Raw genomic sequence first — 23,045 nt, forward strand, 5'->3', positions numbered from 1 at the left:
TAAAATATTAATTGAAACAATATTATAAAATAAGAGTAAAATAATAATTATGAATATAAATTTTATTCTTTTTTTTATAATTAATTTCATTATATTAAATAATTATAAATTTTATTATATTTCACCTTATTTCTTATCTATTTTTTTGTATATAATAAATTTCATATATTATCTTTTATTCTCTTCTATTTTTTCTTCCTCTCCAAACAAAACATGTATTTTGGAAGAGGATTGTTATATTTTCTAAATACGAAATGAAATATTATTTGAAATTTTAAAATATTAATATTTTTAAATAAATTTATTATTAATAATTATTTAATTTAATATTTTATAATTTAAATTATTTTTTTAAACATTTGAAATAAGTTTAATATTTTATAATTTAACATGGTTTTTCACTTCAACTTGAAACAATGAATAGCTACTTTTACGTAAATTCGTATGTAAATATGAAAAGACGAAAAAATTGCGTTTCAAAATGAAAAGCAAACACCCACGATGTAAAAGTTTTCATTTGGGAATATCTCGGAGATATAGAAGTTCCCTTCCACATTTTCGGTCAATGAGAAAGCAAAATTAATCATGTGACATATATTAAGGTTTTCAAGGTAGTGTGTATGATTACTACTACTAACTAGTTCTCTCACAAAACAACTTAGTGAACCAAGACACTTTGGTCAATAAAAAAAATAATAAAAAAAATAAAATAGATATAGATAAATATGAGGAATATTGTATCACATCTACCATCTACGTGTCCCAAAAGAGGTGAAAAACTAAAAATGCCTTAGGAATTGATGACTAGACATTTCGGTTACGGTCCTAGGGTAAGGATACACCTTTATTGTCGAGGAAAAAAAGATAGAAAAACCAAGTCAACAACAGAGATACAAAAAGGATTAGGATTTAAAGAAAGTGAATAATAAAAACATGAGCCAAAAAAGAAAATGAAAAAAAAAAAAAATAGAAGAAGAAAAGGGAAAGCAGCACACTAGTGTGTACGAAATTTGGCGTCCCATCTCCCAAGTTGACACCAAAATAAAATCAGATCCATGGCACCTCGAAATTAGCCCCTCAGAGATCAACGGCTGGGATCGTTGGAAGGATCTTTACGTCAACGTGTATGTGGAATTTCAACTCTGAACTATTGTCAATCAACACAGCTGGGATGTGCCATCAAAATCAATCAATCAACTCTATATTCCTCATTTCTTTTATATATTATCATTTCCAATAATATTTTAATAATCAATTCTAACTATTGTTCAATATTATTTTTTATATAACGGTTATAACGAAATTTAAAAATAAAATAATTTAAAATGTATATGATTATTATAAAATATTAAATATATATAATGAAATATATATTTTTAATATTTTGACCTTTAAAATTTAACTTGTTTATTAAAAAGTCATGCTAATATTTAAAAAATAAAACTTAATAGATATAATAAGTTAATCTATTTAATATATAATATTATATGTTATATTATATATTTATACTATATGTATATTTATTGTATATTTAATATTTATATTTAATATATATACAACTATTAGTAACAAAGTTTTTAATAGTTAGGCCCGTTAGATTCCTTAAGATTATAGGTCTATTGACTTGTCTAAAGACGTAATATATAAAAATACCTATCAATAGTTTTTCTAGTCAAACAAAACTTTTTAATAGGACAACTTAGACTTTAAAAAAAATGCAAGATAAATAAATCAGACTCATGCTTAATTTCATTGTATGTTAAGTTTAACTCCCCTAAATCATGGTTTGACTTAACTTTGATTCCACCTACGTTTGATTAAGAAAAAAGAATTGTAAGAAATAAAGTAAGAATAAAAATTATTTAATTAAAAATGTAATATATATTTTTTTAAACTTTTCATTTAATTAAAAAAATTATTATTATTATTATTATTATTATTATTATTATTATTATTATTATTATATATAACCGATGCAACAAGATAACTACATTTCCGTGCACCTCTCCTTATTTAAGAGGGAAGACTTTTTTGTCCTAATGGAGTAATGGTGTATTTTTATTTTTATTTTTTTTGAAAATTCTCAGAATGTGTAAGTTAAAAAAAAATTCAAAAAGTTGTGATCGGAAGAGACGTCATGTAAAAGACAGATGGTGTTTAAAAAACGACTTTGTAATTAATATATTTTGTAGTCGAAATATTATAAGTTCCAATTGATAGGATCTTTGAATTTTTTTATTTCTTTTAAAAAAACAAATATGAAGTTGTGTTTAAATTCACAACATTTTGATACCAAAAAAAAAAAATTCACAACATTTAATTTATCTTTTTATACAAAATTAGAAGTCATGAATTGGATTACCATATTATTATTCTTTTAATTTCAAATTTTTAATTCATGAATGCACTCCTGACTTTTGTTTTATATGTTGCCTCTCCTAAACCTGACTTGCCCCATTTTTGAAATTTTTTGAAAACTTATACATTTTGAGAATTTTAAAAAAATACACCATTTTAGAAAGCTAAGAAGTGAAGTTTTACAGCATGGGTTCCACAAAAAAATGCTTCCACTTTCTCTTACTTTCCTCTTACATAACATTGTGCCACACTTCCACTCTCTTATCTTCACTTCTCCTTTAGTGTGTTTGGTGTAATAAAAGTTAGAAGGAGGGAGAGAGAAGAGTATAGAAGATGGTACAAGTTGATTTATTTATTTTTAGTGTGTTTGATGTAATAGATTTAAGGGGAATTGAAGTGAGAGAAAGAAGTGATGATATCCACAATTTTTTTAATATATATATCTCCCAGAAGTTTTGCTTGGTAGAAAAAAAAAACATAAAACAGAAAGTAAAAGAAGAAAAGATAAAAGTGAAAATTGAAGTTATTTGATAAAAGAAAAATATAAAAGAAATGGGACGAAAATAATTTTTTTAATTGATTTATATTTGATTAAATAAAAAATCTTAATTTATATCATAAATTAAATTACATAATTATCCTTTACTTTTACAAACAATTTTAATTGATGGTAGGAGTAATTTTGTAATTTTAAACAACTTGCACACAAATTCTTCTAAATTCTCCAATTTTATAGGAGATTAAAATTCATGCGAGGCTCCAAAATTTACCACACTTTCTACAGGGGAAGTTGAATTTTTAATTATTTAATTATTAAAATTAGTTGCATAGTATATAAAGAATAATTGTGTAATTTAATCTATAATAATACCAATATTATTTTTTATTTAATCTAATACAAACCAAGTAAAAAAATTATTTTCACTCATTTTCCATTTCTATCTTATCAAAAAACTTTAATCTTAATTTTATTTTTTATATCTTTTCTCTTTCTATTTCTTCCTTCTTTATTATCAAATATAACATTAGTATTTTACCAAGTAAAATAGTGACTATTAAGCCAACCTTAATGTTTCAAAATTCCTTTTTATATTAATATAAAAAAATATTTATCTTGATTTTTATACATAACATACTAGTGTTGTGTATGCTTAGTTATGTCTTTAATTTTCTTTGCATATAAAGATATTCGAATTTTTGTTATCCGGTGCTTTATATAGGAACAAAAATTCAGGAGTTGAAAGAATAAAGAAAATAAATGAATTTTTATCCTATTTAAACTAAAAAGATAAAAATGAAATCAAATATTTGAGTTCTGTTTGGTTACCGATCGAAGAGCTATGTTTTCTTTGATTAAAAAAAAATAGAAAGAAAAAATAAAGTAAAACAGAAATCTCTTATTATTTAATAAAAATGAAAAAAAAATGATGAACATTCATTAATTTTTTTTCTCGAAGAAAGAAAAATAATTTTTTATCTTTTAAAGTATTTTTTCTTTTATTTTGAACGTATTATTGTTGATAAGAATATAGTTAAATATTTAATTAATAATTTTTCTCACACTTTCGTACCTATTTAAAATTTTCCTTCTGTTTCTTATTGACGAGTCAAATTAAGATTAAAATTTTAGCGACAAAGTCTACGCATACATCTAGCTTAGTTAACTTAAAAAAAATTGAACTACAAGCAAATCTAAACTAGCCAATTAAGATACGTGAGTGCATACAATAAAATCTTAGAAGTTAGAACAGTCTCATCTGAACTTTTTGTAAAAAAAATATATATATATATATAAAAAAGAATGACCAGTTAGAGCTTAATTAAAAATTAAAATCCATCAACAACATTGAATATGTTGTCTGAAGAAAAAACCTAAAAGACACATTACATAGAGCTGAGATCACCTAGCTAGTATAATAAGATTTGTTAATATAAATGATAAACAAGTCATAAAGAGACCAATTAATCATTTTGAGCAGTGGAAATAACTTCTCACAAGTCATGATTGTTGGTTCACTCGATTAAAGTTAAATATACAAGTATGTATTTGAAAAGGTTTTCTCTCTTCCAGAAAAACAAAAGGGAATAGACAAATATTCCGTGCATCAAGGTAAAGTGAGTGTCCCTTGAGAATCATAGATTCTAAGGTTGTTTAGGAATACTTGGTGTGATTTATAGGCCCATATACAAGAGATAATCCAAAAAGAATTAGGGTGTTAATGGATTAGTTTTCTGAAAAAATGATCTAAACTGAACTGAACCATTTTATAAAAATAGATCAATTAATTAATTTATTTTTTATAAAATGAATTGGTTTAGTTTTTTTTAAATATGGATCAGTTTTTTTGAAATTGGATCAGTTCGGTGCGGTGCAGTTATCTACTTTTTACTCGTATATAAATTATTTTTTTAAAAAATCAAACCAAATTGAACCGATCCACTTTATAAAAATGGATCGGATAACTGAACCGATTTTATAAAGTGGTTTGGTTCAGATTTTTTTTAAAATAGATCAGATTTTTCAATACGGATCGGATCGGTTATGGATCGGCTTGGATGAATTTAGATTTTTTGCACACCTCTAAAAAATACTAATAATTTACTGATATTTCAAATAATTAATGTTATTGAACATAACTAGCTTTTAAATATTAATTGTATCGTTACTTAATAAGGTTATTAATCCATCCGATCATATTAAATAAAGATAATAATATTGTATATGATCATTTGTAGGAGTTTTTTTTTTCTTTAATAAAAGTGTTTATATATATTTTTATCAATACGTTATTATTATTTTTAATTTAAAATAAAAATATTTAATTTTTTAATCTTAAAAACATGAAATTTTGATTCTTCCATCAAAATAATATTTATTAATCATTAAATTTTAACGTTTATTTATACTCAATGATATAACATTTAGAGATAAAAAAAATTAAATAATTGTACAAATAAATATCAATAACTCGTTGTAATATATAAAAACCAAATTTCTAATATTATTTTTTAATTTATATTTACATATATCACATCATTTAAGTGATGATAGATTATTAAATAATATTAAAATTTAATAATGAATAAATATTAAATTAATAGTAAGATTATATTTTCTTATTTTTAAAATAGGAGAAATAAATATTTTTATTTATTATAAATTGAAAAAAAAATTATAAAGTAATAAGTGATAATTCACTATGGTGGAGAAAGAAAATAGTGGTCATTGAGTAAATTACACCAATCAATCTGACTATGCCTTCTTCAAACCTAAAAGTAAATAATCTAACTTAATTCGGCCTAATCCATTAAGTTATCTAAAGAGAGAAATTTTAAAATTTTTAATTTTTTTAAAAGATCATGGTTTTTTTAAATGTGTAATTATTTATGAAAATATTATTTTTTCATTTCAGAATAAAATAACATTTTCATTTTTTTTGTTTTAAATTAAGTTTTTAATTTTTTCTAATTTTTGTAATTAGAGTTATTAGACATAAGTTAACAACTAATTTGTAAATACTTTTAATCCAAAGACCTTATTAAAAAACTTTAAAAAAACCAAATTATAATTACAAAGTTTTATAGTTGATATGCTTATTTAAATAAAAAAATTAACCAGCAGATACGATAAAAAAAATATTTCTTTTAATCAACTTTTGATTTTGATTTAATGGTTATATTTCTTAGAACTTAATACTCTTAAGTAATAGGAGTAACTACACCTCACTAGTGCAAAATTAGTTATTGAAAAAAGAAAGAGAAGTACTTGTCCAACCTGTGTAGCGACTATATTTGGACTCTTGAGAAACGCAACGAATACTCCATTGTCCAAACATAGAATATACAATGAGTTGGATTAAAGAGAAAAAATAAAGAATGTTGTGTAATGGGATGGTAAAATTATAGCATATTATAAAAAGGGTGTAGAAGTATAATAGGGATTGGATTGGACACGTATCCCTATGTATATAGTACTGTATATATGTATTTGATGTGTACGGATTAGAATAATAAATGGGTATTTATGAGGCAGCTGAGGAGAGGAAGGAAACAAAATGGCATTCTCAGCTAATCAGAAGGAATTGTTCTAAAAGATGGCAGAAAGGTGCAGAGAGAGTATTATAAGGCAAAAGGAATGGAGGGAATTAAGAAATAAGAAGGCAGTGGTAAGTAGTAACACTCATCTCTCTCTCTCTCTCTGAACATGTCAGTGTGATAATGATGGAAATGGCAGGCAGGGGGAAGAGAATGCTGGAAATTCCTGCCCAAATGGAATGATGGGTTATGAAACAGTCCAAACAACATTAAATTTAATGCGACCACGACCACTGTTGACTGTTCTCATCTGCATGCAATTGCAACTTTGTATTTTGCAGATACATTATTGTTATTTCTTTTATTTCTTGGAACAACTTAGAAGGTTAATAATAATATAATACTGTTGTGTTGAGTGAAAATGAAAAACAACAGAGCCCAGACTGGGGTCGCTTCGAGGCCGCCGGTGCCCTTCGCGTGACCACCCAAACGGTAATGTGTATCGGTATATGTGCCATCGCTTTCTCTCTTTCAAAACACCATGCCATAATCTAACACATTTTGCTCGTCCAATCAAATCAAAATAAATTTATTACCGTACAAATCAAGAAACTGTGTTCAAGATTTAATCTTCAATACAAAATTAACTTAAAAAAAATCAATCAATTGATAAACATAAATCTTTATTTATTTAAAATCAACCACATTATACAATGAAAGTGTAATTTATTGTGATAAAAATTACTATCTTAATAAAATAGTATGATCGATGATAATAGTAAAAATTGTAATAACGTTAATATTGTTATTATTTTTATTATTATTATTGTCATTATTTATATAAGATAATGTCACAATTATTACAATAATAATGATAATTATAATAATAATTATAATGGTGAGGATGATGTTAATTAATTATCATCAAAGTCATTATAATGATAATAGTTAGAAATTTTCTTATTTAAATTTTTATTAGTTTTTAGTTATTTAAAAGTTTCTCTGTTTTAAAGATCAAGTTTGATTTACATGAAAATATATACAAGGTTTATTTTAAAATTTGAACTTCATAAGTTCATTTATCAAGGAATTTATAGAGATAGTCTAGAGAGAGAAACTCTAGAACTTGTGGGATATGTTTTTCTTTCAACTTCTCGAAATCTCTTCCTTCCTCCCCTTTAGATTAGACTGAGTGTTTGGATGGTGATTTGAAATTTCGTAACTAAAAATCAAAGTTGTGGTTGTGATGTATGGAGTTTTCGATGGTAGCTCGAAGTTGCTCTTCTTCCTTCCTCCCTTCTCATCAATTCAAAGGTAAGGGAAGTTAGACTTGATCTTTGTTAATTGTTGATCTGTGAGGTTTTGTGTTGCTAGTGTAATGTTGTACGTCTCATGTCTCATAAGATATGAGCTGTTGAGTTCTTGCATGTTTTATGCCTCTGTAGAATATGATGATCTTTGCTTATGATTGTGGTTGCATGTTGAAATTTTGGTTGGAATTGAAATACTTATGATGTATTTGTATGAATTGGTGCATTGCATGTTGGTTTTTACTTTTTACAAGTTTTAGATATGAATGAGTAAAAAATGTGAATCTTTCAAGTGTAGAATTCATCATTGCACTAGGGCTTAATTACTTCCAGGGATAGGACGTCACATAGGCTATAGGTTCTCTATCACACTAATGTTGAGTGCGAGATTGGTAGTGCAAAGTGTGGGTTCAAGGAGAACTCTATAACTTGGTTACGCTGCATGTGGATTGAATGATGTTGAACATGAATGCCTTTAGAGCTCTTTGACTTAGTGATGTCGGAACCCAGTTGAGTGACCCCAAACATGATCAAGACAAAAGCTTTTTTCCCAATTGACTTAGGCGACAATTTAGTGACGTCGAAGACAAGTTTAGTAGAAGCTCTATACTTAAAATGTGGTTAGGTGTGAGGAGAATGACGTTGAACGTAGATTGCCTTATGTTAATTGTTAAGGCAAAGATCAACAATTAACAAAGATCAAGTCTAACTTCCCTTACCTTTAAATGATGTTCAAAGGTAAGGGAAGTTAGACTTGATCTTTGTTAATTGTTGATCTGTGAGGTTTTGTGTTGCTAGTGTAATGTTGTACGTCTCATGTCTCATAAGATATGAGCTGTTGAGTTCTTGCATGTTTTATGCCTCTGTAGAATATGATGATCTTTGCTTATGATTGTGGTTGCATGTTGAAATTTTGGTTGGAATTGAAATACTTATGATGTATTTGTATGAATTGGTGCATTGCATGTTGGTTTTTACTTTTTACAAGTTTTAGATATGAATGAGTAAAAAATGTGAATCTTTCAAGTGTAGAATTCATCATTGCACTAGGGCTTAATTACTTCCAGGGATAGGACGTCACATAGGCTATAGGTTCTCTATCACACTAATGTTGAGTGCGAGATTGGTAGTGCAAAGTGTGGGTTCAAGGAGAACTCTATAACTTGGTTACGCTGCATGTGGATTGAATGATGTTGAACATGAATGCCTTTAGAGCTCTTTGACTTAGTGATGTCGGAACCCAGTTGAGTGACCCCAAACATGATCAAGACAAAAGCTTTTTTCCCAATTGACTTAGGCGACAATTTAGTGACGTCGAAGACAAGTTTAGTAGAAGCTCTATACTTAAAATGTGGTTAGGTGTGAGGAGAATGACGTTGAACGTGGATTGCCTTATGAACATAAGTTGCTTTTATGGTTAAGTATTGAACATGTATAAGTTAGTTAAATCTATTACATGTTGTGTAATGTTGTTTCTTTAAATATGGATATAGGATAATGAATATTAATGATTAAGTTATTGAAATGTTGAGACGATAGTGTTGAGAATCCTTAATGCTTTGAGTTGTGTTGTGTTGATTGACTTGGAATTAGGGAAGATGTTGTTTTAAAAAGTTGAATATATCATTGTGATAATATTGTTGTGGTGCTCAATGAATCCAATTTTTAAAAACCCTTATTAGAAAGTTGACCCTTGAAGCGCACAGTTGAGTCTCCTTTAAGACCTTAATTGATGTAGTATAGAGGCAAGATTGAGTCATACAGTCTATAAAATGACCAATATATAAAAGTCAAGTCGAGCTATATTGATTATAAAGTGACCAATGTTTGATTCGTATGAGAGTCAAGTTGAGCCACGTGTGTATAAAGCAGTCAAACCGAGTAAAGTACAAGGTTAGGGGTCAAAAATCCCTAACTAAGTACTGAAAGGGACATAGTATTTGAAAGGTAATCGACAGGTTAATTTCATATAAGACTTAATTATGCATGTTAATGTTGTAATCGGCGAGTTATTCCTGTAAGAGGTTTAGTTATGATTGTGTTGTATTGTGCATACGCTATGTTGAATTGTGACGAATTACATTTGTTGCGTTGCAAGTTGAGGTGTTGTTGTGTTGCGAAAGTTGAAAACTATAAGGAGTTATGTTATGTGGTTTATATGTAGTTTGTTAGTAGTATAGTTGCATGTCACTTTTATACTCAATATGTTGTTTAATTTTGAATACTAATTTCCTTGCATATTTTTATTGTGATTAGACAGTAATAGTTATAATTTGTATAAAAGTAAGACAAATATTAGTTAAAGGAGGTGTATGAGTTGAAAGTCAAATGAATGGTAACATTATTTTCTTGTATCATTATGTAGTAGTTCTTTTGTAATAATTATTTGATCAACTCAGTATGCGAATGCGTATAAGTAGTTCTTTTATGCACGTGTGCGTATGTGTTCAAAATATGTTATAATTTCATCGAGTAACATTTACACTTTTAATTGACTTTAAACTCATATACATATAATTATTACGTGTATATTTAAAAATTATTTTTATGTTAATTTTAGATAGTAGTATTTTATAATTTTTATTATGAGTAACTTAGTTGTAAAGTATAGTCATAACAGATTATTATAATTAATTTAAAATTACATTTATTTATTTAATTTATTAGAATATCACACTTTTTTTGTTTATTATAAAAATTATTTGGTTACAATATAGTGTATATTAATTTATTTCTCTGTCTTGAAGTGAATACTCTATGCTATTTAAAATTATTATGTATAATTGTTGAAATAATTTATATAAAACACATTAAATCGAAATTATAAGGTGAAGAATAAAATATGAAAGAGTAAAATGGGTTTTCAGGGTTGTTGAATTTGAAAAAAAAAACTAAATAATAAAAGATAATGTGTCATTTTTTTTTTATAAAAATTATTCAATTAAGAGATGTGTCACAGTTTTCACCTATTGTTTAATCAAACATTCTTAATGATTAATAAATAATATTTTATTACGAGAAAATATTAAATATATCAATTCTTGTGAATTATTTTATTGGAAATGTCCTAAATATTAATTCCATATGACACGAAAGAATCGATTACAAACTATTTTACAAATACTTGTTTTTGTAATAAGTTCAATCATAAATAGAAAATAAGTTAAAATATTTTATATTAATAATATAATTATTTAAAAAAATTATAACAAAAAAATAATGTTAGTAGTTGATGAATTTTTTTTTAAAATAATAATAATTACAAAAAAAAATAAAATTTGAAATTAAAATTCTGAACATTATATTTCAATCTCTCACTGTTAGAATAAAAATCAATATAAATTTTAATATTTAACTTTTTTTTAGTAACGATTAACAATTTGTTAAGATAGATATTTTTTTAAAAAAGTTCCTATTCAAATTTTTCTTCGTACACTAAAATTCACGACAAGGAAATTGACATATAGTGACACATATCTTATAGTAACACAATAAATAATGTCACTAAAAATTATTTTTACCTATACAATAAATATAATATATGTTGATATATTGTTAAAAAATGTGAATATAAGCTATAGTGACACACAAAATATATCGTTAAATCTCATTCAAAATCAACACTAAAATTATGTGTAGCTATATGCCAAATAGATATATACCTATATATATTATACTTATAGTGACACTTTTTGTATGCCACTGTATGTAACATTTATTGTAGTGATTTTTAAAATATGTTTAATTTTAATGAAATATATGTTTGTTTATTTATATTATTATGTTATTCTATTCATATTATTTATTTTCTATAATGATAATATTAAAATAAAAAAATAAAAAAGACAATCAATAATTTTTAAAAGTAATATTTAATATTAAATTGTCACAGCTAAAATAGTGAAAGATATAATAATTAGAAGAAAAAATGACCAATTTTATAAAATATTTTTGTGGGACACAGATTTGACTTAGTGCTCACAAGTTTAATTCTTATCTATATTAAAATAATATTTAATCAATTGAAGTCATACTTTTTAAATATATTTTATTTTTTGATTGTTAATTTTAAAACATTTTCAATAGTAATTTTTATAAGTAATTTATTAAAAATTTATTTTACTTTAAATGAGATTCACCATGTCATATCTTTCTTAAACAACTCACGTTACATTTTTTTTACAAATTTTATTATAATGGTGTGTGATCTTATAAACAACTCTCAATTGTATAATATTTTATTATTTTTACTTCACTTTTTGATAATTTAAAAAATTAATATAATTATTATAATTAAATATTAATTTATTTAAATATAATAAATAATATTTATTGATTTGTGAGAATGATTTGTATTCTACTAAATGTTTATTTAAGAGTTATTGTTTATTTTTAAGTAATTTTCACATTTTAATAAAAATTGCTAATAAACACAATTATTTATTAATTAAATACACCACAAATACTTCTTATTGGAGATGTTCTTAGAACATTATGTAGATCATATCTATTAATAATTTTTTTTACTTTATAAAATGATTATAATTAATTGATCAAAAGTGTGATAAAAGTTCAATTTAAAATAAAAATATTTTCTCTAATTAAGGATTGATGTTTGATTTTTGACTTGAATATAAAATTACAATTAGAGGTATCACTTTATCTTTATAAAAAATAACATTATGAGACTTATTAAAAAAATGTTATTCATATATTCTTGTGTTATTAAAGTAAGAGTTGTTATTGAGTATTCAAGTTAAGATAAAACATCTTTTCCTACCTTGCATAATGAAAAATGTAGAATACTTGACAATAGCTATTAAAGCGACAATTATATATTCCATTTGGATTTTGATGTCACTTTAATTTCTGTGAGTGTATATTTTTTCAAACTCTGACCTGTTGTGTCCCTCAAATTTTCTACCTAATAACCTTCTTTTTAACCCACTCACGCACCCTCTTATTTGATCTATGCATGCTATAAGTCAAACTTTTTTAGAATCCAAAAGGTAAGCCACGCACGTGTTCTTCTTGCAACCATTGTATAACCTGCTACGCCCAAAATCCGGTTTGACATTCTTTGGCATAAAAACAATTTTGTCAAAAAAGGATGGTGAATCCATGCATACAAAACAAACCCCATGTTCTTTCGTATTCTTTCCACACACATCTTCCTTGATTCAAGGACACCTAACTAGTAACAAAACATTCATTTTCCATCACTAAAATCCCTGAAAGGAGCACTTAAATCAAGGCATCATATGAATCCAAAACTTTGTTTAACAAATAATTATGGCTAATCAATCAAAGGGTGCGTTTGGTTTAGGAATTAGGCAAAGGACAAAATATTTTGACCCCATACTTTGCCCACTTGTTTTGACAAAGTGTGAGATAAGGAAAAAAGGGACCATTAGACACAATTACATGCGACAAAAGACTTGAAATTTTGAAGTGCATTATTGAGGAGTAAAAAAGACGTTTGTCTGCTTCTCCATATGCTGTGTACAGTTATATATTAATAGTTATCCTAGCTATAGATAGTAGAATGAATTTATCATAAAATAATATTTTCAAAATGATTGCATGGTATTTCATATATTTTAGGAGTTATATATCATGTTGTAAGTTGTATAGCAAAATCACAAATTAACAAGGTCTTCACTCTATCTTATACTGTTTTTTTTACTACACATTTTCTAGTTGCAGCCAGTAAAAAATTTTAAACTACAAACATTCAGAATTCACGTAGCTCCTATGATCATGCTTCCCTGGAAAGTACCAGTAAATGATGAAAATCGTTTTATCCCAGGAAAAATCTCATCATTGAACATTTGACCTAAATTGCAAGGTATATTTTTTCTAATGTAATCAAATGTCGACAATGTAAAAACAAACCGCATAAGAATGATGGAAATAATATTCAATGTCATAAAAATTATATATAAATCAACAAATGTGTCATGTTCAATTCATTATCGGAGAATACGAAGCACCATGATCAGTTTCACATGGAATCATGCTGTAAAAAAAAAAAAAAAACTAACATGGAATCAACCAATTCCACATATCATCATTAGCAGATCAACAATGTTTATTATTTGTGATAAAATATAATCAGTCAGCTATTTGAATATGAAATTAATTTTAATCAGTTTATATATAGAAAGATTGTCTAGCTATTTACAAGATAATTTTTTAAATGTTGGATTGAAAATATTATTAAAATCAATATTTTTTTATTCGATAAGTTCAAAATTATTTATGACTTAAGAATGGTGAATAATGTTTTTAAAATCCATCACATTATTTATTGAATATATAATAATAAAATATATTTACTAATATAGTGTGACATAGTTGTCAAACAACCTTGTCCCTTAGATAGTTAGGGGTTCAATCTCTATGTCTGAAAAAAAATCAATTGGAAGAGATATATAAACTCTTTAAACGAATCTAATATATTTATAGGGAGAGATTATAGTACGTTGTTTTTGGCTCTTGGTCGAGAAATATCACGAGTTTGCAAATAAAATAAAATAAAATAATATGTTTTTGAATGTGTTATCTTTTGATATTTTTTTTTGCAGTTAACTATAGTTTATAAAACGTTTGAGTCCTCAAATATATATTAAATATAACTGGTATATAAAATTAAAAATTAGTTTTTATGAAGTTCTAATTGTTGTGAAATTAAAAATTTGTATTATGGAATGACCCCACGATATATGAAAAGAAATGAAAATAAATAAAGGAAAAATTGAAAGAGACACAAAATCAAATCATAATACCTAATGAGGATCCTATGAGGAAAGGTGATTAAAGTTTTTTTCCCTTCTAGAAAGCTCTTACATGGAATGGAAGTACGAGTTTTTATTAAAAGTTTGAGAATTAAAAAAAAATGAAAAAAAGGGTATTCAATTCTTTACTTCATATATTGGTAAACATATAGGCAGTACATCAATGGTTTATTGGTCATTAAGACACAAAATACGCCTCACCATGAATTCAAAAGAAGGTTAAAAGGGGAGTCATATTCCTAAAATATAATTTAATTTCATAGATATTAATGGCATACAAAAGGAGAGGTTTATTTTTCTGATATGAAATTGATCATTTTTCTAATGATATTAGTTTGAATGAAAATAAAAAGAATAAAGGATTTGTGCAAGATTTGCCAGAAATTTACTAGAAAAATTGAAATTTCCCTTTTTAATTTCATATTTGAAGAAAGAACCAGAATTCTCATAAAAAATGTATATCACGAAGGGCTTATGATTAGGTGATGATGAATTGTATATTTGGGTTACGTGCATATGTATATAAGATGAAGGAGGAGGAACCTAGATAGAAACAAAAGAAAAGGTTTCCCTCACAATGTTTAATTAGTCCACCTAACTCCCTATCTTGAAGGATTAAATAAAACGAAAGATGAAGATAGGAACAAAGAAAATGGGGCCAATATCTCCATTAGTCATCATATATTCCCTAGATAGAATTGGACTTGGTAGCCATAAAAAGGAGAATGTGTTGTGTGTATTGTCCAATACTTTACTTTACCCGATAAAGAGCTTTCGATTGACTTCCTACTTCATGCATTATTTCTATACATACACTATAGCGTGTGTCATTCTCTCATTATCTTATTAATTAACAATTGCCATTATATTGGTCCTAAACTACATGCTAATGCTATAGCTATTATTTTTGACTTATGCTAATTATAATTATTGCATGCAATTAAGTCACCTGTCACTCTGATATATATATACGTGCATTCACATTATAAAGAATAAATTTAAAATGATATCTCATTATCTCTCCCTTGGCGTCAAATCACACTTAAAATGTACCCATCGCAGCATGATAAATAATAGTCAAGGAATGGTGTTACATATATAATTATATATGCCATGCATGCATCAGATCATGTTCATCATTCTCATTTCTCTTTCTTACCAAACTGCTCTCTCTAAGACAATAATTAATTAAGTTTCGTATTAATAAGTTACAAATAAATAAATAAAATAATATGTCTAAATAAGAGAATCACATGTTCAAATAAGTAAATAAGAGAATCGTATGGTAAAATTGGTTGTAATTAAATTTTATATTTTAACATCAAATAATATTTTTTAAAAGATAAAATGAAACTAGAAGTCATGAGAAATCAAGAAATAAAAAATGTAAAAAAAAAATAGTGAAATTTCTTGATGTGTAAGTTCTGATCCGTACACAAAAAACATAACAATTTGAACACTGCTTTAAAGAGAGAATCAGTAAAATAAATATGTACGAAAATGCGAACTATTTACACCTGACTAAAAAAACCATTATACATGCATATACACACATATATATATATAATAAAGTTTGGATATTGATAAAATTTAATTTAATTCTTATTTTTAAGTATAATATTCTGGTAAATTTCGCTTATTTTATAATATTTTTCCTTTAGTTTAGTTTTACTTTTGATTTATAATATTGAATTTTCCATTAAAAAAAGTTTAACTAAATTTTCTAATTTTTTAGAATATATAATAATGTAATAATTAGATTATACATTAAATTAAAATATGTATAATTTATAGATTTATACATTAGAATTATGAGATATTTGAATTCACTTAAATGATTAAATTATATATTTTTTAAAAATAAGTTAATAATAATTGGAAAAAAAATTACGCCTAAGAGTTATGTTCAAATAAGTATTTTTATTTATTTTAAAATATTTTAGAACAAATTAAATAAAATAATTCATTTACTAGTTTCTTTAGTTAATAGATAAATCTTTTTATTTTTATTTTTTCAGTTAAGTAGTTAACAGATGAGTTACGACCAATTCTCAAATAAATCAGGTAAATCGACCGATTCAGTATTTTTCTTAAAACAATGTAAAATATTAGTAATGTATTTAGTTTAAAATACTCTTCTTTAATGCAAGATATAGATGTGATTTATTGTTTGTTTTGAAGTGCTTTTCATATAGATCGCAAGCGCACTTTTTTCTTGTAAATATCAAATCTAATTATTTTAAATAGGAATATATGTGAAAAATAATTATAAATTTTCAAATTTGAAAAATATCAATTATTTCGTAATATATTTTTAAAACATCAATGATTTTAAAAAGGAAAGCAATATTTAGATAGTTCTTGGTTGAATTGGTCAGGTTCAATTTTAAAAATTATTTTATTCATCAATTAATCCAATAACTTTTATTTAAGTTTTTTTAAATAAAAAAATAAACATTTAACTATATTTTGAAATTCTAAAACATAATTGTGGTGATCATTATTACTGCAAGGTAATCAATAGCTCCAACCATAACTGGTTGAGTTGACACGTTTCTTGAGCTCAAATTAATGGATATTGGCCAAATCACAGTGTTTCTTTAATTGCAGAGATTTTCCCTCCACCTAAGTTTTTTATTGTTACCTGACTCTTCACTGTTATTTTTTTTTGAAAAAAAATATATTCTTAATAGGTATTTGATACAGAAATTTTCTTTTAGTTTTCGAAGAATCTGATTTGAGAACGGGGTTTTTCATGTTTAGTTTATTATTTAATAATAATATATTCTAAAATTATTTTTATTTATGATTTTTATGAAATTTTTTTTAATTATAGATTGATAAATATTTAACTTTTACGAGTTGACAATTTTTTTTATTGCAATATAAATATCATGTTACTTTTATTAAATAATTTAATATGGTAAATAATTAAACTTTTTAGGTGAAGATCTATTATAAATATTTGTTTCCTTAAAAAAACATATATAAATATTTTTAAAAATATTTATCACCAATCAAACCTATTTTAATTATTATCAGAAATTATACATTTAAAAATCAGTATTATATATGATTCTCAATATTAATGATTTTTATTCTTAAAAAATAAATAATTTCTTTTATCAAATACACTTTAAATACTAACATTGATTTATATAAGTGATAATATGGATTATTAGGACTGGTCTAATTGTGGGAGGTTGATCATATTACATTGGTAAGGAAGTTGCCACGGTCTGTACTAGGGACGAAGGTCTCGTCTCCATCTTTCATAGTACAGACCGTGGCACTAGTCATTAGCAAAGGAGCAGTCTGGGCAGATGATGCAGTGGCCTTGGTAGAAGAAAGGGTAGAGGCAGTTGTTGATGTTGATGCAGCAGAAGAGGCCATGATAGTATTAAGAGTCAAAGAAAGGCGTGAATCCAAGAAGAGAAAGAATGGCGAGCCAAGAATCAGAGAACACGAGAAGACGATGAGAGAAAACTTGTGCGTAAAGAAACTGATGAAAGTGGTTTTACCCTAGGGTGAAAAGAGGTCTTAAACGAGGTAAATGGGCCTTGGGTTAAACGGGTCAGTATTAATTCAAATACAAAATATTAAGTCAAATCAGTTCAAATCAACCGCCAAAAATGTTTTTTCAGACAAATGTATGGGGAAACGTACGCATGCGCCGTCAGAGCAATCAATATCAAATCATAACGGTAAAGTGCATTAAATAGGTGGTCAGAAATAGGTTTTCATCAAAGCAGTACCCGTTACCAAGGAATGAGCAAAATTCAAGGAAGAATCGAACATAATTCTCGATAGGATGGAAAGTCTTGATAGGAATTCAGTTCTCTTTCATCAGGATTCATCAAGACTGAATTCCTAGGGGGGCATTTGTTAGGGCTACTCGAAAACCATATGAGTCGAAAGCTACATTCACGAAGGTGCTCGAAAGAAAGATAAAAATCAACACCTATTGAGAACTTATAATGAGTCTTGATTGTTTGTACTTAGGATATAGTCGAATAGAGATTGGTCGAATAGAGCTCGAAAAAGTGGGAAAAGAAGTTATTGGAGATTCCTGACAGTTAAGGCGCACTAAGGTGGTTATTAAGGACCGAATCGAGAAAGATAAAACAAGGCATGAACGATTATGAGAAGTTACGATTTAAAGCCATGTAATAAGCATAGTGGATAGCGATTATCCTCTAATGGCATACATGCACGAAACTAACCGCTCTTGATTGGCTCTATAAATACAAGAGTTATGCATCTTCACAGGGGTCAGAAAATTCATACTTGAACTCTGAAGCACTCACCGCCTGCGCATATGGCTTTCGTGCAAAGAATTATTTTTGAGTATGATCACTTCTCGGCCACATTTCTTTTCTTTTTTTAGGATTAGGATTAGTGTAGTTTTGCTTTTGTTAATCACATAGTGTAGTTGTGTAATTGTAGTAACATGCTTCAACATTTTAATTGTAATTTGATCATTATACGAAGTGAACCATGATTTGTATTACTAGTATATCTATTGTTCATTCGGTTTATCTGAGTGCTTATGTGCATGAACATTATTGCCTGTTAATCATTGACGAATATTTGGAAACAAGTAATCATTGAAACTTTCTACTCCATCTCTCGTTTTGCATTTCATTTCATAAAAGGGTCAAATACCTAAATTGAAACACTTCTTGTGCTAGTTCGAATAAAAAGAATCTGTAAAATTACTTCCACCGTAAACATTAACATCATGATTTCGTGTGACGTTGGATGAATCTATTATTTGCCAAACATAGCTAACTGTTACATAATTATGTTTTTTTAACCATGAATTAAATATAAAACATCTATTGTTGAAAGTAATAACTAATTTTTGTATCATAAGCACACACAAAGGAAGTAAATATTATCCATAAAGGAAGTGAATATAATCCTTCAAATATTATTTTTTTCCACACTTTTGTTAACATAAAAGTTTAATAGTATCTGTTCCGATATGCCTAAAAGTCTCACATCGCTTAGGAGTCGAGGCTAAGTTTAGTTTATAAACACTTTCTCTCCTTAATCCATCGAGACGCCTTTTAAAGACAAAATCGTGACAGCCCAACGAGCGCCAAAACAGACAATACCTCAAATACGGTGACCCTAACGATAATAACGGAATGGTAGGAATATTTGGCGCTAGAGGAAGCAAACCGGACTTACGATAGGAACATTTGGCACCTGTCTAGGAGTCGAGGCTAACTTACAAGAATAATATCTAGCCTCTATATCTGTTTGTGAAAAGGAACATAACATTTAATCTTAGTTTTTTTTTTAATATAAATAATTTTGATATTAATTAATTTTTTTTCTTCTTTTTATAACAAAACAATCATATACAAACATTAAACATGTAAAAATAATATTTCAATAATAAAGTTAGACTCTCTTAGATTTACTACCTTGCAATCAGCTACGTAAGGTTTGTCTTGAACCCCACCACACAAAATATGTCAAAGTTGGATATTTGATAAAAATCTCTCGATCACACCAGAAGTTTTTGGTTAAAAGTCGCACTGGAAATCACTGCTTCATCGAAAGAGCACGGACATACCACAACAAATTCAAACTTTAGTTTTTAATTTAATTCAAATTCAATGCCTTGAGAATGTAAAGTCAAGGTGGTAGGTGCCTCTTCTTCAATCATTGTTCATTCCCTCGACACAATAAGAAACGTTTTAAAAGTCCTAATATTCTATTAACTTTTATTCACGCTTACGTTCCATATATATATTCCACTTATTCTGGCTACTTTTAAGGGACAAGTTAAATATATAATAAGGTTACTTTATTTTAATTCATCAAATCGTAAACACTTCTAAATTATTTTTCTTATAATTTAAATTGAATAAATGAATGACACCATCTTTTATACCTTCATACTTTTAAACCCCTTAAAGCACAAGTTAAAGTGAAAAACGTTATTATTACGGATTAAAATCATGCTTAAATCTAAAATCCTACCAAGTCAGGTAAAGGTCAAAGGGGATTAGTGGTAAGAAAAGAAATGGGAGTTGCTTGTCCCATAAAGCAACTCAAGCCCCCGGTTTTTTGTCATTGGAGAACTCTGACGTGACAACATGAGTTGCTTGAAGAAGAGAGAGTTGCATCCTTAAGTAATCGTTCATTACCAAATTTCAAGCAGATCTTATTGAACATATTTGGAAACGTTTCGAAAATAATAATGATGAAAATTAATTTCATATAATGTTTATGTATTTACTATTGTTTTATTTTATTTTTAATATCTACTTATTATGTATTTTTTCTTGTAATTTATTTTCTTTCATTGTAGTGCAATTATCCTTTTTAATAAAAATTTAAAGTTGGTTCATAAATGATTAGAAAAAAATTCTAAAAGTTAAATTTCTTAAAATTTCTTACCATTGGAGTAAATTTGTGTTTTAGTTACTTAATACTGACATGGCACACTAGAGACCATTTTTTTCATTTTTCAATACATGAAACAACTCAAATGAGTTGCTTCCATTGAAGATGCCTTAAATTTATAACATCTCAAGATTTTGTGTACTTCAACCACTAGATGATATTAAAGCAAACATCCAAAGTATTTAAATATTTTAGCTCTTTACTTCTACATAATTTATGAAATCCAATCATTGTTTGGAAATCGTTAGTGGGCCTAGAAATTTAACTTATAGTATTTCTTTTATCCCTAGTTTCAGTATGCCACAGTATAAAACTCTGAGACACGGAAATGTTATAGTATAATCACATGCCATAGCCAATAACAGAATGCTACTGATGCGAAATGCTTCCTAGAACTTAGGGAGTGACTATCTAATTGTTTAATTGGGCCTAGGCCTAATATCTAAATGGGAACATAAAGAAATATTGGGCTGAAACTGGAGTGGTTTCTAAGTTCGTTGATCACTTCCGTTAACGAACATTTCACTGATGGCTCGCATGATATATACACCTCCTTTATTTTTTAAGTACACCTCCTTTATTTTTTTTTAAATTATAAAATATTGTAATTTTTTTTTTCTAACTTTACACCTTTAATTTTCAATTTGCTACTTTCTTCTTCTTTTTCACACACTTTTTTTTTTTCTTTTAATTTTCATATGCTACCAAAATAGGTGAGATAAGAAAAGGCAAGGGGATACATGTAAAAATTGAAGAAAAAAAAAAGGAAGATGTGTGAAAAAAAAGTACTAAATTAAATGTTGTAGATGTAAAATTAAAAATTAAAAAATAAAAATATTTTAAAAATTTAATTATATTTTTTAAAAGGAGATATACTTATAGAAAAAAGGAAGTGTATATATCATGAACCTTCACTGATATGTATAACGCTTTTACTAAACACGATGGAATAAAACTATAGGCTACTAACTTGAACAATTACTTTGCAATATATCGTTGGAAGCTATTCGTGATTGCCCAGAAAATACTTTGCCAATGGGTTCAGCTCTCGCTGAAAATTTAGGAATTCTTATTTCTCATTGGAATCATAATCAGGACCACCGTCGACCCTTGTACAATTGTACCAGACAGGGAGTTGGGCCTATAACTATTTCCCATCTTGAAAATTGTGCTCCCATTATTCCAATTTGGAACTTCCATATCAATTTCCATTTGACCATTTCCAATCTACGTGTATATAAAAAAATGATCTTCTAAAATTAGAAGAAAAAAAGAACTTCGCATATCTAAAAGCATCCCCAATAGGTGTATCTTATACATGTATCTTAAATCACTTTATTAAATTCCATATTGCCTTGTCATATTTAAACAACTCATAAACAACTCACTACACTTTCACTTCAACACTAAAATTTTAAACAACTCATAAGATACTCTCATTTTTATGCATTATTTTTTTAATTTGTAACCAATTTTGTTTTATAGTTGGACCCAAAAAAAACAACTTTTTAAGTTAAGCAATTATAACTTTTATAAGGTAAAGGTGGTTAAAAATAAGCAATTCATATTGTCCCCTAAATTGTTTCCTATGGAGAAAAGATGTAAGATACAGTAACTTAAGTTTAAGATACACTTAAGATACCCTATTGTGAATACTCTAAAACCCTCTAAACATTTAATAAAGGTCTATTAAGGGTAAAATAAACCAAATTTACAAATGACAATAACATGCACAAAATTGAAATAATGTTGCCTGTGTAAGACATTAACTGCAAAACCATTGATACTCTGATGCCTGACCTAAACTAAAAATAACATTTTAGCTAAATTATGATTACAAAAGGGGAGAGAAGCACATTTCGGGCATCCAGAAACCATTTTTGATTTCTTTTTTTTTTTTTTTACAAAGATTCGGGACACTCAATCCAACTATTCAAGGAAGAAAAGTAACATCGAAATAGCATCCTCGTATATAAAACTAAACTCCAAGCCCAGAGGATGAAAAATCCAAAAATCATAAAACTCACGGCATCCCAGAATCCTCCCATTTTTAATATGATCAAACATATTTATCGAAATACAGCACAGAAATGAACTGGTTGCGGATATAGCATATATTCAC

This window comes from Cajanus cajan, chromosome 7 (assembly GCF_000230855.2).
Source record: "Cajanus cajan strain Asha chromosome 7, NIPB_CcT2T_4, whole genome shotgun sequence".
Lineage (NCBI taxonomy): Eukaryota > Viridiplantae > Streptophyta > Magnoliopsida > Fabales > Fabaceae > Cajanus > Cajanus cajan.